The sequence below is a fragment of the Rhineura floridana genome, chromosome 7 (genome assembly GCF_030035675.1).
Source record: "Rhineura floridana isolate rRhiFlo1 chromosome 7, rRhiFlo1.hap2, whole genome shotgun sequence".
NCBI classification, from domain to species: domain Eukaryota; kingdom Metazoa; phylum Chordata; class Lepidosauria; order Squamata; family Rhineuridae; genus Rhineura; species Rhineura floridana.
In genome coordinates this window covers 32,673,729-32,689,862 of record NC_084486.1, presented here as the reverse complement: position 1 = coordinate 32,689,862, position 16,134 = coordinate 32,673,729, and the positions used below count along the sequence as shown (strand labels likewise).

The 16,134-nt window shown below is 39.5% G+C and overlaps 1 protein-coding gene across 5 annotated transcripts in view; it reads left to right on the top strand.

Annotated features, from left to right (window-relative positions):
- The window catches only part of CTNNA3 (catenin alpha 3), a 1,138,512-nt gene that overhangs the window by 1,111,983 nt on the left and 10,395 nt on the right, over positions 1-16,134 (top strand). The window lies entirely within an intron of this gene.

Here is a 16,134-nt window from a genome sequence, read left to right as displayed (position 1 = left end):
TTCCTTTAAAAAAAAAAAACACTGAAAGTGTGAATATCTGTGTTTTCTCTGGTAGGATACAGCTGAAATACAACTCTTTGTTTGAGCAATATTATGCTTTTGCGTACAAGTTAGGGAGAAAAGAAAAATAACAGCACCGTTTGCAGCAACATAAAAAAGGCCAGCAGAATGGAGGAGAGCAGCCAGAAGTTGCTTGTCAGCCTAGAGGAAACAAAATGAAAGAAGGAGGAGAGAGTGGGCTTAGGGAGGAGAATGATTAACACACCCACCTAAAAGCATCAGAGCAAAGTGTCTGCAAGCACTAGAGATATGGAGTGAAGACATCTTTTCCCTTTTCATATCAGCAGATTGGGTTAGTATGGATTTACAAGGGGGAAACTGTATGATCGCTTCTGTTTGCCAGTAACATCATGTGAACCATGCAAATTAAAATGGGATGTGAGTGGCACACAGTATACCAGAGTGTAGATGAGTCTTTAGTGTTCTGTTACCACTGAGAATGCTCAATCCTCATTTGGTTGCTTGGGGGAATTCCCCGTCCCAGGGCTTTTTTTCTAAATATTTTTCCTGCATCTGCAAACCTGAAGGTTCCTCCAAGTCTGCTGATACCTCCTTCTTGTGCATGGATGGTACCTTTTTAGCTCTGTAAGTATCTACACTTGGAGAATGAGTTTGCTATTAGTATATAAGGTGCCTGAATTTCCACACAACCTTGATCTAGTTCTCATTGTATACAACTAATGGCCTAGACTGGGATGAGCATCCTCACCTGCATACTAAGATGCTTCCTGCCTTCCATGTGAGCTATGGAATGCTTGGGAGCTGCACCTGTTGTGAGAGCATAAATGCAGCTTACAAATGCATATCCAATGTGATTGCTAGGTATTTTGTGATTTTGCTGTTTTGTATTCTTTTGATTGGTTTATTGTATCTTTCATAAAACAAAAACATATACAAAAATATGCTGTTCACTGCTTTGTGCCAAAAAGCAGTATACAAATAAACCATAGCATGACATCCAGACAGTTAAGTGGGGACCACATAAAAATTGCAATTTCAGTATACAAGTGTACACTCTAGTGGTTTCATCAGCATAAGCCTGATTCAACATTGGGATTCCCTTGTTAGATCTGGGCATAACTATTTTATGTTTGATATGTACTATCCTCCAACTCCCCACACCACCAGATTAGAGATATGAGGCACTTATTTCCAGTCCAATCCTAATCTAGCAGATTGGAAGACCATTTCATCCTGTGGTAGTTCCCCCCCACTATATTATCTATCTTACCAGGTTCAATTTCTCCCTCCCCATGAGGGTGGAAGGAAATTTAGTGTTAATACCACAGAGATCAAAAGCCAAGCCCAGAGCGTCTCTTCAACTTGGCCACTGTCTGATTCAGTGTCTATGTTAAGGAGATTCTCTAGGATAGTTGCTGCCTCATCTAGGTGCCCTCCAGCAGAAGGGCAGAAGCAAAGAGCAGCAGCTGTGGTAGAAGCTCTGAGCTGGGCTAGATCATGTAGGAGGAGGAAGAAGAGGAGGAGATACCCTTGTGCAGCACACTCTGCTGCAGTGCAAGTGGCAGTGGCTCAGTGGCAGCAGGGAGGTTGCTCCAGAGCCATGGCAGGAATGCCTCCAACACACTCACAGGCCTGCAGGCACTCCTGCTTCTCTTTCATTCTTCCTCTCTCCCCCCGTCTGATTTCTCTGTCAACCCAGTCTTTCTGATCAGCTGCCACATTGAGCTTTGAACAACACATAGTTTTCCTACAACTCTACATTTCAAGGGGGGGGAAAGGTAACTCACTTTACCATATCAAGGGAGCAGCCAGTGAAGGGGACTTGAATGGAATTGTTGCCCAATGGATTCTGGTGTCGGGGAAAAGCTGCTGAGTTCACAGCAAGCATGCTTGCCCCCGAAACAGGGCGAGCATGCAAACTATTATGAAATCCAGTTTCATATCTGACTAAAGCAGAATTCTTACCAGAATTCTCATCATCCCTACCCTAGATATGTAATGTCAGCATGAACAGCATTATAACTGCAGCGGGCCAATTTCAAGATGTGCTTAAGATTTGGCATTACTCGCACAGGGCATGTGGAAACGTAATCTGGCGCACTGGGATGCTTTGGTTGCTATATTACAGTAATATGAAGAACCAACCCATTTGACTGGTACTGCATGGTTGTTATGCCAGGGATATGGGCACACATGGCACTGCAAAAGTGTAGGACCAGAATGTAAAAAACAGCATTTTCAGACTCAAATTTAGTTAACTAGTCATTATATATACGATCCCTTCCTGTTTATTCAGAAGTGACATTATTATGTAATTCTTTACTCATATCTTGCAATTGCACTTAGTCCTATATAAGCATCTTTCTCACCATGAAGAATATCAAAGTGCTCCAGGAAATGTGTGAGAAAGATGAATAGCTAGAATGTAAAAAGGTTACTTTGCTCCAGGGGCTCCCATCATTCTGATGCTAATAAATACTTGGTGAATATATTTAATGGGAAATGCACTGGAAAGAGCAAAAGCTGCCTGTAAAGTGACAGAATCAGCGTTCCTTGAACCAGTTGCTGAGCTACCATAGTGAAAGATTGACCACACTCCTCCTGGCACTGTAACAGTTGGAGATACACTACACAAGATATAAAGGAGAAGGGCTGGGAGGTTATCCACTGAGGCATGTTCCACAACAATATTCCAATAGCTTTAGCAACCATAGCAAAGAGGCTTGAACTACAGTAGGAATGTAATAACGGTAACTCAGATTTTTGCAAAAAGATAAGGTGGTTTTTTTGGTTGGTGGCATATTCCTTTTTATGCAATGTGACTTATTAAAGCTGTAAACAGAAAAGCCTTCATTAAACACTGCATCCCTTCCTGCTTACTCACTGCTGAGTTATGAACATGAGAAAAATGATGTTACTAATCAAATGTACTCACTCTGCTGTGGTTGCTGTGGAAAAGTCCTTGTTGCTGATCCACTTGGGAAATAATGCCTTATGCTGGTGCAGGGTGTAGCCTTTGAAGCCCTCTATGCAGGTGGTGATCTAATTGCATTCAGTATGTCAGCTGCTTCCAGGGACATATAGCACTAATGTGCTAATGCTGCACATGATTATTCCAGTGCATGAAGGAGAGAAGTTCGAACATTACTCCCCAACCATAGGTCGCCAACATAGGCAAGGTCTGTTTGGGACCAACCACAGAAAGCTGAGTATGTTTGAACAAGACCTGGCAAGGAGAAGCTGAGAGTAAGACATCAGTCACAAGCAACCTTCCTCCCTCTGAAACAATTCTAATAAAGTTCTCATAATGCTGTAAAGTAAACAGAAAACTGATAACACATCCAGCTTTTCATAATCATCCTAAATACCACCTACTGCCAGAATGACAAATGAACTGCTAAACATTGAGAGAACATTGAACAGAAAATCAATGCACAGGCAGGAAGAAAGAAAACTATTTCACTTCAGGCAGCTCCTTTTATATTCACTAATAGGCAAAAAAAAATGCAGTTTAAGAATGTACCTATAGCCAACAGATATTTCTATCAAACTTTAAAAAGCAGGGAAATTGGGCAGCTATAGTGAATGCACCAGTGGAGCAAGAGACCTGACCTCCTCTCTGAGATATTGTACTGCCCACAAATTTGTAAAAATGCAAACACAGTTTGGGCTGGTCTTTCATAGTCCAATCCACTTCCTGTGTAGCTTGACTGTCTCACGTGAAACCAAAGTCTGGTGTGGGTGTGGCCCCCTGATTAGGCAGGCCAAGCAGCTGTGAGTCTGGCTTTTAGAACACAGACAGTTGGTTCTTACTGAACATGCCCGACATCATTGAGTTCAAGCCAAAATTTCTTAAATTAATTAAAAATCAGTCAGGCATTTTTAAACATTTAAACTGCAGAAGGTGAAGGTCATAGTATGGGGCAAGGTCAGTAACAGGACTACAGGTACTCTGTGAACATTGGTGATTTTTAATGAATTTCAACAGATTATGATAACTCTGGCAGAAAAAAGTCCAAAAGGGGTCTAGTTTTTTTCTCTCTTTTTAGACTTTGAACTCTGTATTCTCTCTGACTGTTTTGTGTATCGCCATGAAAATTTAGAGGGTGGTTAAGCAAGCATTTCTGAGTTCAGGACTATAAGTTTTGTAAGGTTTTGTTTTGAATTGAGCTTATGGCAGTGATTCTCAAACAGTACGCCCAGGCACACTGGTGCGGCCTAAGAGGTGGCTAGGTGTGCCTCAAATATTATGAAAGTATATTTTAAAAATGAGAAGAAACCCATTTGTATAGGGTAAGTAATAGTTTTCTATAGTTTGTTATTTTTATTCATAGTTTAAAATATATTAATATATTTTTTAATTTTGTACACGAAGTGCGCCAGAAAATTTTTATATGTTTTACAGTGCGCTGCAAACCAAAAAAGTTTGAGAACCACTGGCTTATGGGAAGGATCAGAATGGCATGGGGGGTATTTTCAATTTAACATTGCAGAATGTGAAAAATCCATGCTGACTATAGTATACAGCCACTCTTGTGCCTGTATAATTCTGAATTTTCAGGCAATTTTATATTCTGAATCTTCAGGCAGCTCCTTCTTTTATATTATGAATTTTCTACCGTCTTCTCTTGTACACAACCAGACACATGTGTATATCTCATGAACTCTCCCCTGCAGCTGGCACTTTATCTTTTCACACACTTACACTGAGATCTTATTTCACACCAAGCTAATGCATAGTATCTACATATAGGTCCCAGAACTACATTCCCTGGAACCATTATCTGCAGCTTGGGAGTATTCCTTGATCCATCTTTTCCACTACAGACCAAGTGATCTCTGTGGCCAGGAGTGCCTTCTACTAATTTTGAGCTGGTAAGCCAGCTGTGACCATTCCTGGACCGGGATAGCCTGACCACAGTGGTTTATACATTGGTAACCTCAATACTCAATTAGTGTTAACACTCTTTATGTGGGGCTGTCCTTGTATCTGATCTGGAAGCTGCAGCTAGTTCAGAATGCAGTGGCCAGACTGCTCTCGGGAACAGGTTACTGGCAGCATGTTACCCTCTGCTGAGAGAGCTGTACTGGTTGCCAATTTGCTACCTGGCCAGGTTCAAGATCCTTGTGTCAATTCACAAAGCCCTCAACAGCTTGGGCCCAAAGTACCTTAAGGGCCATCTGATTCCTCACGCTCCATCTTGATCACTGAGATCCTCTGATAGGGCACTTCCAGTGGTTCACCATGACCTTGAGATCCAGTTGGCATTTACAAGGTACCAAACCTTTAGTGTAGCAGGCCCTGTCCTATGGAACACCTTGCTGCTGGGGTTAATATTTCACAATATTTCAGATATGATTCGTCTCATAAATCATACTCTATTTACATATACCCGGAGAAATCCAGGTCTTCATTAAGTGTATTAGGTGCCAGATTTTTCAAATAATTATCCAGAACAACTCCCTTTTGCTTCTTAATCTTTCATTGTCACTAATGTTTTCAATGGCCCCAAACAGTATATCATTCTATCTGTGTTTCTCCACAAAATATTTTACCAGTGGGACTCCCACTTTTGAGTTACAAAGGTATTCACCAATTCTTGTTTTTAGAGATCTGGTTGTTTTCCCCACATAAATTTGGTGCAGGGACATGTAATCACATAAATAACTCCTGCACTACTACAGGTAAAAAAAACAAACCAGAAATCTGGATGTGATTGCCACTACTGAGATGGGCAAATTCATCTTTCTGGTAAACTTGCAAGATGGATTATATCCTTTTGGCCTAGGTGTATGAAACACTGTAGACTGAAAGCCTGTGTTCTTATGATGTGTGTGTTCTTATGTATCAGCCAATCATTCAGACATTTAGTTCTTTTAAATGCTACCATATGTTTTACTGAGAAACCTGGAAGAGCTTGTATTAAATGCCAGTTAGAGAGTTTGTGCATTTATAACCTTTTGGTGACCAGGTTAAATGGAAGAGTACATGTTTACTGTTCTTTTTCAAGGACATAAAAAAATGTCACGTCTACAGATATTGGCCCTATTCATAGCTAATTTTACAACCCTGACTAGATAACCTCTATTATGAAAACATTGTGCTACAGCCTGGGATTCTTGAATGTATTCTTGATTTTTTCAGACAACTGCATTTCATCCATAAGAATTGGCTATGCTCTGCCTCCAGGGTCAGAGGCTGAATGCTTCTGAATTCCAGTTGTTGGAAACAGCAGGCGGGGAGAGTGCTCTTGTGCTCAGGTCTTGCTTGTGGGCTTCTCATAGCCATCTCATTGGCCACTGTGAGAACAGGATGCTGGATTAGATGGGCCACCGGCCTGATCCAGCAGGCTCGTGTTATGTTCTTAATTAAAGATAGGGTAAATAATTTTTGAGATGTATAGGATGGTAACGATCATGCTTAAGAAAAATATTTTTATCAGTAGGTTTTAAATATAGTAGTTCAGCTGTATACACATTTCTTAACCACAGTGTCAAAAAAAGAAAAAAAAGAAGACCCACTGGAAACTACAAGCTGTCTCAAAACTGAGACTGGGTTCTCTGATGTTCACCTTTGAACAAATTCCTCCACCCTGTCTTGTGGACCCCTCCAAATCAAAAAGGGATCATCTATATATCGTAACCTTGCAATCAATTTGCAGCCAAATGGATTAGTGGAAAAAATGAACTGCTGCTCAGAAAATTGCATGCGTACGTTGGCACTTTCTGGAGCCATGGGACATTTCATGGCTACCCCTTTAATATGCTAAAAAAGTTTGTATTGAATGAAAAATAATTCTTTCATAAAGCTATATGTGGCAGGGAAGTAAAAGAAATGGGTTGGCAGATTTTGTACATTGCATTTTTATAAAGTATCAAATGTTATTTCCAGTGCCTGATCTTCTACTAGCATATAATGATTTAATTGTGATAATGGTTCTAAAATAGAATCATCCCCTGAAACTATGGGACTGCAGGACGGGGGCGGGGGAGAGGGAGGAATAATACCCACATGTATTTTTAGTAAAACACAAAATAAAGGGATCCTGGGATTTTTTTAAAAAGCAAAAAATTATACTCTGATAAACTAATCCACTCTGTGGTGCAACCCTCTTCCAAAGCATTATTGATTTGTGAGTGGATTTCAGATGTAGGATCGTATGCAACTGGCATGTATGATATCTCGTCTTGTAGTTGGCGAAAGACCTCAGCCTCATAATCTTCGCAATTTTGGATGACAATGGCTCCCACCTTTTCAGTTTCTGTGATCACGATGTCAGAGGTTTTGGACAATAGCTGTTGCATATTCTTGTCCATTTTAATCATGTGTACCATGGTCTGTGCTCTACTCATTCTAAGGCCTCACGTTGTAGAATCCATCATTCATAAAGTTGAATAGCTGGCTCTGTAGGTCCTGGTGGCATGAAGTTGGAGAGGGTTTGGAATTTCGGTTGTGACTAGGGATGGCTTAGATAGGTCCACCTGAAACCGGTCCATAGCCCACTATTTGAGAAACACTGCCTCGCAGAAGAGGCTCACCAGGTGGGGTGGTGCCACTATGCTAGCTTTCCATTAGGTGAGTTGCTGTTGCTCACCAGGAGGCACAGGGGTGAGGTAGTGGGGAGGTTGGCATGGTGCAAACACACCATCAGGAGCACCAAAGTGGGTCTGTCAGTGTGACCTCCCTGCCACCTCACATCTGTCCCTCCTGGTAAGCAACAGTGACTCATCTCTGTTCCAGCCAATAAGCTGCTTCTGCTGCCTTAGAAGTCTTCATATTGCATTGTCTTCATTCCTTTGAAGGTGTCTTTGTTTGGCTTGCCTCAGAGCAAATATTGGATGGTTCGGGAGACTCCACCTGCTGTTCTTTTTCACTGCTGCTGCTGATTTATGGAAAACTGATTTCTGGCCAGTTCTAACTATGTAAAGCTTTTGCCAAACTCAGTTATGTGTTGACCTTCTGCTTAAATTGTATTCCTTATGGTCTGCCCTTTTCTCTTGCAGTTTTCCTTCTGTGCCAGAATCTGCTACAGATATTCAACAGATTCCAAGTCTGATTTGCATGACCTGACCCTACATGCATACTTTTAGTTTATATTCCTTGGCTCTAACTGTTGAAGGATTTCAGAACTCACTGGATGTTAGTTATTGGGGCGGGGTGGGGGAGAGACCCATAGGAAATAATATATCAGGCTCTTATTTGTTCTGTCATTCTGAGGATTGGAAGAGGAATGCTGTTGTTTCTGCTGATTTAGGTTTAACCTGCATTTTTTTTCCTACTGGCATTTTCGTACATCCTGCTATTTCTTCCAAGATGGCAGTCTATGCAAGTCACATTGATATAAAGTGCAGACCTTGGCAGCAGTATGCACAGAAAAGAAAGTGGTGCAAAGCAAGGATGCAGAAGCATTTTGGAAAGGAGAGGGCAGGACAGGAATCTCTCATTTTGAAAATCCCTAAGGCAAGATGATGGGCCAAGCCCCACCACTCCTCCAAATGTTGCCTTTGCTTATAATGCTTGGAGAGGTAGAGGGGAGGGAAACTGATAGCTGAGGCCAGGGATGGGCAAATCTGTCAATTTTGGTTTCTCTTTGTTTCTCATTTTTATTTTATTTATTTATTTATTTATTTATTTATTTATTTATTTATTATTTTATTTATATCCCGCCCTTCCTCCCAGCAGGAGCCCAGTTTTCCAGTTTGAAGTTCAGTTCTCCAGATTTCTACATTGGTTTGCAATTTTTGAAAGTTCTCATGAAAATGTATCAGCATTTTAGGATGAATTTCTCCTAATACACACATTTATGCAATTTTGCCTAATATACACATTTTTGCAAACAAAGTTTCCTAATATAACACCTATTCATGTTAGTTTCAGTAATACATGCATTTTTATGGACACTTTAATATATGCATTTTTATACATTACTTTTAGCTGGAGAATTGAATTATAAAATTCAGAGAAGTATGAATTTCAGAAGGATGACTGTATTGCAGTTTGCATAGACTACGACCTAGGAGACCAGGGTTCAAATCCCCACACAACCATGAAGCTCACTGGGTGACCTTGGGCCAGTCACCACCTCTCAGCCTCAGAGGAAGGCAATGGTAAACTCCCTCTGAATACTGCTTACCATGAAAACGCTATTCATAGGGTCACCATAAGTCAGGATCGACTTGAAGGCAGTCCATTTCCATTTTTTTCAATGTTTCATGAAGTGTATAGTAGGTAGATTTGCCTTTAAATGTGAACTGAAGCCCTAGCTGAGGCCAAATCCAAAGGCTAAGTGAATTGCTCATCCAGACATGGATTCTGAGAAATAGTTTTGTTTGTTTTTCCCCTATTCAAAAATGACAGTTCCTAGAATTATGCTGAGGATGTTTCTTCTAAGCAGTTGTGTCACTGAACAATTCTGACCATGCTTGGAAATTGCACTGGGTAGTGCAGTTCATTATTCCTCCCATAAAGTTAAGCAACACTACAATTCCCAGAGTTTCTGTGGCCAATGGATGGTTTGAGCATTTTTGGAAACCTGCATTGCAGAGAGCTGGAATAGTCCTGGACTTTTCTAAGGGCTCTCAGTTGCTGTACCCCTCCCCCCAAAATTCACTGCAGCTTTTTAAGTTGGGAAAATGTGGGAAAGGAGGAGAGGGCTTGTGACAGAGAAGTGGAGTACAGATGGGGGCAGCGCTGTTGTTGAATGGACAATGGCCATTTGTGCATAGAATGACATAGGAAGTGACATGCATTCACTTCCTGCACTATTTTTAAAAGCATTTTTAGCCTGTGCAGCAGAGATGCCACACTTTGAAGCCACTCCAAGCAACTATACACTGTTAAAACAAGGAACAGCAAGAAAAAAGCACAAGGCTTAAATTCACCTTGTAAGTACAACGGGTGAACCAGTCCTCAGAAAAGGTGTATAGATCTGTGGATTCAACTGCAGATCTAAAGTCCATTCTGAGGAGATGAATAAGAGGGGAGTTCATATCAAAAGCTGGCCTGGGTTCAAATCCTCTGACATCCCTACTTAGGGCAGGGACCTGTACTCTTGTACTCTTGTCAAGCACTATACACACCAGTTGGCAGAAGTGGCTTGCTCAGTGGGGTGGAACTGCTACACTAGTTTCCTGGCAGTTGAGTTGCTGTTGCTTACCGAGAGGCAGAGGGTAAGGTGTTGGGAAGTTGGCATGGTGCAAACACACGGGCAGAGCCAATCCAGCACACCTGCCAGTGCATTTGCACCATGCTGACCTATCTGCCACCTTGCCTCTCCCTCCTGGTAAGCAACAGTGCCTCACCTGCCAGAGAGCTAGCGTAGCATCTCTGCCCCACCTGGTGAGCCACTTCTACCAACTGAAATCATATATTACTAAACAAAAGCCACGTCTTATGCGATATTATGCTTGGATTCCAATGCCAATAGTTTACTTGAGTATGAACTAAACCAATAATTTACTTGAGTATGATAGACATATCTTAGTTATGAAATGTCCAACATGTATAAATCAGTCATTTTTCCTTTCAAATGCACATGAGAAGGGGCTCAATAATTTCCTGATGATGTATATTTGGAAAAGGAAAGTGGTGATTTATACATGAGTATGTCCCGCCTACCTGATGCAAGGCACACACATTTTTTCCCCTCAGGCAAAGTGTCATCTAAGAAGTATCCTTGAAAGATTAACTTCAGGGCTCTGTAAAGAAATATTTTGTCTGTTTTGTGTTTATGTGAATTCTTGTTTCATTAGTTTTCCCTGGTTGTGATGGCATGAGACCTTGAAGAGGCTGTAGAGTATAGCTGAGAAAGACGAAAAGGTATCCCAATAAACATTGCCCTTGAGTACATTAGATTCACTGCAGAATGCTACTCAAGTTGTATAGAACAACAGGCTATTGGTTAAACTATAAAATATAAACAATGCTTGCTGTGGTGTGCAAAGACTCAAGGGCTGTGACTGAACCACAGATCCACAACAGCTCGCACACATTACCACATACACTCACATACATTTCCATGTAAAACCTGACTGGGGGGGGGAAATGATTATGCAATTTGTTTTCAGAATTAGTTGTTTTTGCAGGGGAAGAATACTGGTACCAGCTGACATCTAGAAATTTAGCGCTGGTTCTTAGCATAGTGTTTGTATCCCACCTTTCTCCACCAAAATGTTGTCAAGGTGGCTTGATGTAACAATATATAATATAATAATATATAAAGTCACAAATACACAAACCAGCAACAAAAAGAATAGTAAAATGTAACAATCAAAACATCACCAAGGATGTCAAATTAAAAGAACACTCTCTGGAATTAGATTGTCTTCATCTTTGGAATTACCATTTAGCATTGTTTAAAAAAAATGCTGTAATACTTATTTGTTTTCAGTGGCTGGTGAGCAGCTAGTAATGTAGAAACTGAACTGATGTACATAATCTCTTCTTTCTTGTATAATTAATCACAAGCCTTTTATTAGCACGATGGAGAAGAACTGAGGCAAACAAAATGAGCAAACCTGACATCAGCCTCATACATCCTCATGTAGCTGTTGGGACTCACATGCTTCAGAAGGGCCTACCAGGAGTGATGCCTACGCTGCTTGGGCCCTCCTGGCATTATTATTATAAGAGATTAAAAGTCAAGATAGTGTGCAAAAAGATTTTTCTGAGCTAAAACCATAATATTAGCTTGATACTTTAATAGTAATACTACATGCATGAAGAAAAGAATTGTCCCAATAGGATACCAATTATTCACCATACTCAAGAAGCTTACAAATTATAAATGCCAAACTATATTTACATTGTGTGTTGTGGCAGCTTTTTCAAAATGTGATAAATCCTGAGTACATATCAGATATAGTACCATAGTTTTAAATATATTCAAGAAACTTTTGCCACTTATCCAGAAAACCGTTATTTCTGATTCTTCCTTCCTGTATCCTCAAGAAGTCTGCCACTTTAGCTATAACAACATCAACCCATGCTTTTTCTCTTCATTATTTCATTGTTGGCATCTCACCAATTCTCCAGTATTTAGCATACAATATTCTTGTGGCCACTAGGAGGTAAGAAACCAATTCAATATGCTTGATATTTATAGAATATATTAAATAATTTAGCAAAAATATGGCTGGGTGTAAGGGTTTCAGATAACCTATAATCTTAACCAGTTGTTTCTGGATTGCTCACCAGTGTTTCTTTGCAACATCACATCTCCACCATAAATGAAAAAAATCACCTCTATCCTTCTGACATTTCCAACAAACTGGGGAGTGATTATTATTTATCATTTATTTTGACAGGAGTGATGTACCATCTACTCATTACCTTACAACAATCTTCTCTTATAGATACATTAACAGGATTTGTGTGAGACTTTCCAATGGTTTTCCTGTATTTCTAGAGGAATGCGGTCTCCTATATCTTGTCCCCATTTGATCATATATTCCTTTGTTTGTTCAGGGTCAGTTTCATATATAATCAGAAGTTGATAAATGTTTGCTAAATAATGTCATTTATTATTTAAAATTAACTTTTCAAATACTGTTAACAGTCTGTTATGTCCCAGTTTCCTCCTATGGTCTTCAGCTACAGCTCTTACCTGTAGATATGCAAACCAATTTGACTTCCTACCCTGCATCTTTGCTTTTCTCTCTAAGTAAGAAAGTGTATTTCCATCCTTTGTGAGCTCAATTATTCTAGTGAGATTATAATTTTTCCAAACTTGAAAACCTCCTATACTAATATACATCTTATATACTAATTATTCCAAAGGGAAATCACTGTAGGACTCTACAGTCTTTTCTATCTATCCCGTTCGTCACAAGAATACATAAAAGAAAGTTGCTTTTAAGCTTCTTATTTCTAGCTGTTTTCTCTCCCCATAATATTTCATGATTAGACATTCCTAACATATCCTGCTCAAAATGCCTGAGTTCTGTTCTTTAATCCAGTCTGTTAACCAGTTTAAACAATTTGAAGTGTACAAAAGAGATATGTTGGGGACTTTAAGCCCCCCTCTGTCTTTTTCATCATACAAAACTAAGATATTGAGTCTAGACTTTTTATCAAGACAAATGAATTTCTACAAAATTTTTGCCGCTCTAAGTTGTTTTTATTTTTGTTATTTTAATTGGGAGATGTTGAAACAAAAACTTTTTTGGGGGGAATAATCATCTTCTTAATGGCAGCTATCCTTCCTTAAAAGGACAGGTTTAACTTCTTCCTCTATAAGTGAAGAACATTATTTGAAAAGTCCTTTATAATTATCTTTGTATAAATTTTGAAAATTTGACACCAATTTTATTCCCAAATAATTTATTTCAGTCATTGTCCAGCAGAAACCCTACAATTTGTTTTTGTTTTGTTCAGCTTATAACCCACCAAATGTCCATACTCCTCTTTTTGATTCTTTAAAGTCTTCAGTGACTTCATAGGCTCTGTACTCTTAAGACGATATCATCTGCATATAATTTTATTTTTTCAGCTCTTTTTTAAACTGATATTCTCTTAATCCATTGACACACTCTTATTCTGGCAGCTAAAGGTTTTATAACCAAAACAAATAATAGGGGAGACAAATGGCATCCTTGTCTTGTTCCTTTGGATAGATTCAATATCTTTGATTTTAATCCATTTACAAGCACCTTGGCCTTGGGTTTGTAATAGATAGCTTGAACCCAATTAATACAATTAAGTCCGTAGTTACAGTTAATCAATACAGAAAATAAAACGGCCGTTCCATATTGTCAAAAGCCTTCTCCGCATCCAAAAACATAAATAAGGAATCCCAATTTTCATTATGTGCATGGTTCATGATGAGAAATACTTCTCTTGTATTGTCTCTCATTTTCCTGATCCAGATAAAACCTGCCTGTTCTTGGTTAATAATTTTACATATTACTGCATTCAGTCTTTTTGCTAGTATGGCTGTAAATAATTTATAGGCTGTGTTCAAGAGTGATATAGGACAGTTTCTGTCCTCTCTTGCCAACCTCATTAATTAACTTGGTACTTAGATATTGTGGATTACTAAATCTCAAAGCTTTGTCATTGGCTTCTGCAATGATAATAGAGGGCCCCAGATGTGCATTCATGATTATTTGTGTTCATGATGCTATCATTTCCAATTAATGAATGTCCTGTAACTTCCTGTTGAAATCCTGTAACTTTTTATACCATAAATATTCCAGTTTGTTTCTGTCCCATTTTTGTTGTGCAATAGTAGTGCAAGAGAGCTCTTCCAGATTGCAATAATGCAATAACACTGAATAACTAATAAAGTGGGATGATGTGTAGTCAGTCCTGTATAAATTCACCACTAATGCACTATCCTTGCCTCAATAACACATTTCAGGATATACCAGCAAAATACACCAGTCTTCAGGAGCCCTGTGATCCACAGAAATGTAATTAATTAAAAAGGTTGTTGCTATAATCATGATTCTTACTGAGAGCCAATTTACTTATTCAGAAAATGCACATAGCACTGTTGCTATGGAACTGTACCATTCCTGAATGCAGGTAGTGGTGGTGGGGAGACTGACTAATTGAAAGAATGATCACCTGTATCAAAAATGTGCTGTCAGGTAGAGTATTGAGGATAACCCTTCTTTCTTCAGATATGAAGGAGATTTTTATGCATGTGGAACATGCAAACATGGGATCCTCTACTTGCATTCTGGAATTGTATGATCATGGAAAAACTATACTATATGGTATTTCTGAACAGGTTGATTGACACTGGTTGGGGCTGGAAACCAGACAGTTTGCCATATTTTTCTTAGGCAGGAGAGGAGCTGTGAGCTGTGAGTATGGAGCCTATATAGCCCAATTACTCCTATCTATCTCCCACCCCAACTCAAATAACTATTATGAAGGGGCTTCTTCAAACATTCCTTGCAGTTCTTTCCCTCTATGGAGCAGCCTGTTCTGCCTCACATTGATCAGTTTCTCCATGAGGATCCCACTGCATCACAGTTTAAATTTCAAGCTTTGGAACGGCACTTTCCAACAGGAGCTGTGAATATGGAAATCAAATAATCGCTTTTTGCACGTGCTTGCCACAGATTATACTACATAATTATAAAAACTAAGGCATATAGCATCACTGGTGGGTAGAAGGTCAGCTTAATATATATATAAAGGTGTTGACAGACAAGAATGAGATTATTATGAGTGTATCTGGGAAGCAGGTTTGAGCAGAAAGAACTTTCAGCTATTTTGTTTATGCTCATCTTTATTTTATTCTTAATTTCAATTTCTTACATTTGTATCCTGTTGTTGTTGCTTAGAGTTATTAGTCTCCAAGCAACTTACAACACATTAAAAACACAAATTCACAATACCATAAAACCTTAAAACAGGGCAAACAACCCCCCTCACAGCCACAGGAAGCTTGGCAGCACACTAATAACAACAAAAATCTTCTCAATCTATCCAACATCTGGGAAAAAAGATAAGTGTTTACCATGCTCCAAAAAGATGCCAACGCAGGCATCAGGTGGATATTGCTGGGAAGAGCATTCCATAAATGGGAAGCCACAACTGAAAAGGCCTCTGTGATGTCCCTGTATTTTAATATCTGTAAATATGGTAAGTGCGGGTTTATTAAGTGATATATGGTAAGTGACTGAGTGAGAGGGGGGAGTACATGGGCTAGAATGCTGGAGAATGCTGTATGATGATTGGCTGAGTGTTTGAGTGGCTAAAGGTATAAATGAGAGGATGACAGTTGGTTCAGGGTTCTGTTTTGTGGGGGAGTTGTTGGCGGTTGGTTGTGGAGTGTGGATTGGAGTTGGTTGTGGGTTGGATTATATTTGGCTGGTATTTAGGCAGAATATATATGACTGGAAACATAAAGAGTGACACTATATGAAACCATACGCTTGTTGAACATTCCTAAAGCAATCTTGTTATTCCTGGTGTTATCAAATAAATACTTTTATTGGTTTACCAAAAGCCTGATCCTTGGCTGGGGATACACAGACCAGAAGGGAGGGCAGGGTAATTACCAAGTCTGGAGGGAAACAGTATCAAATAAATGGTGGCAGCAGTGAAGGGAGATATTGTAACATCGTCAAGTATCCAGAGCAACCCAGGATTGTATG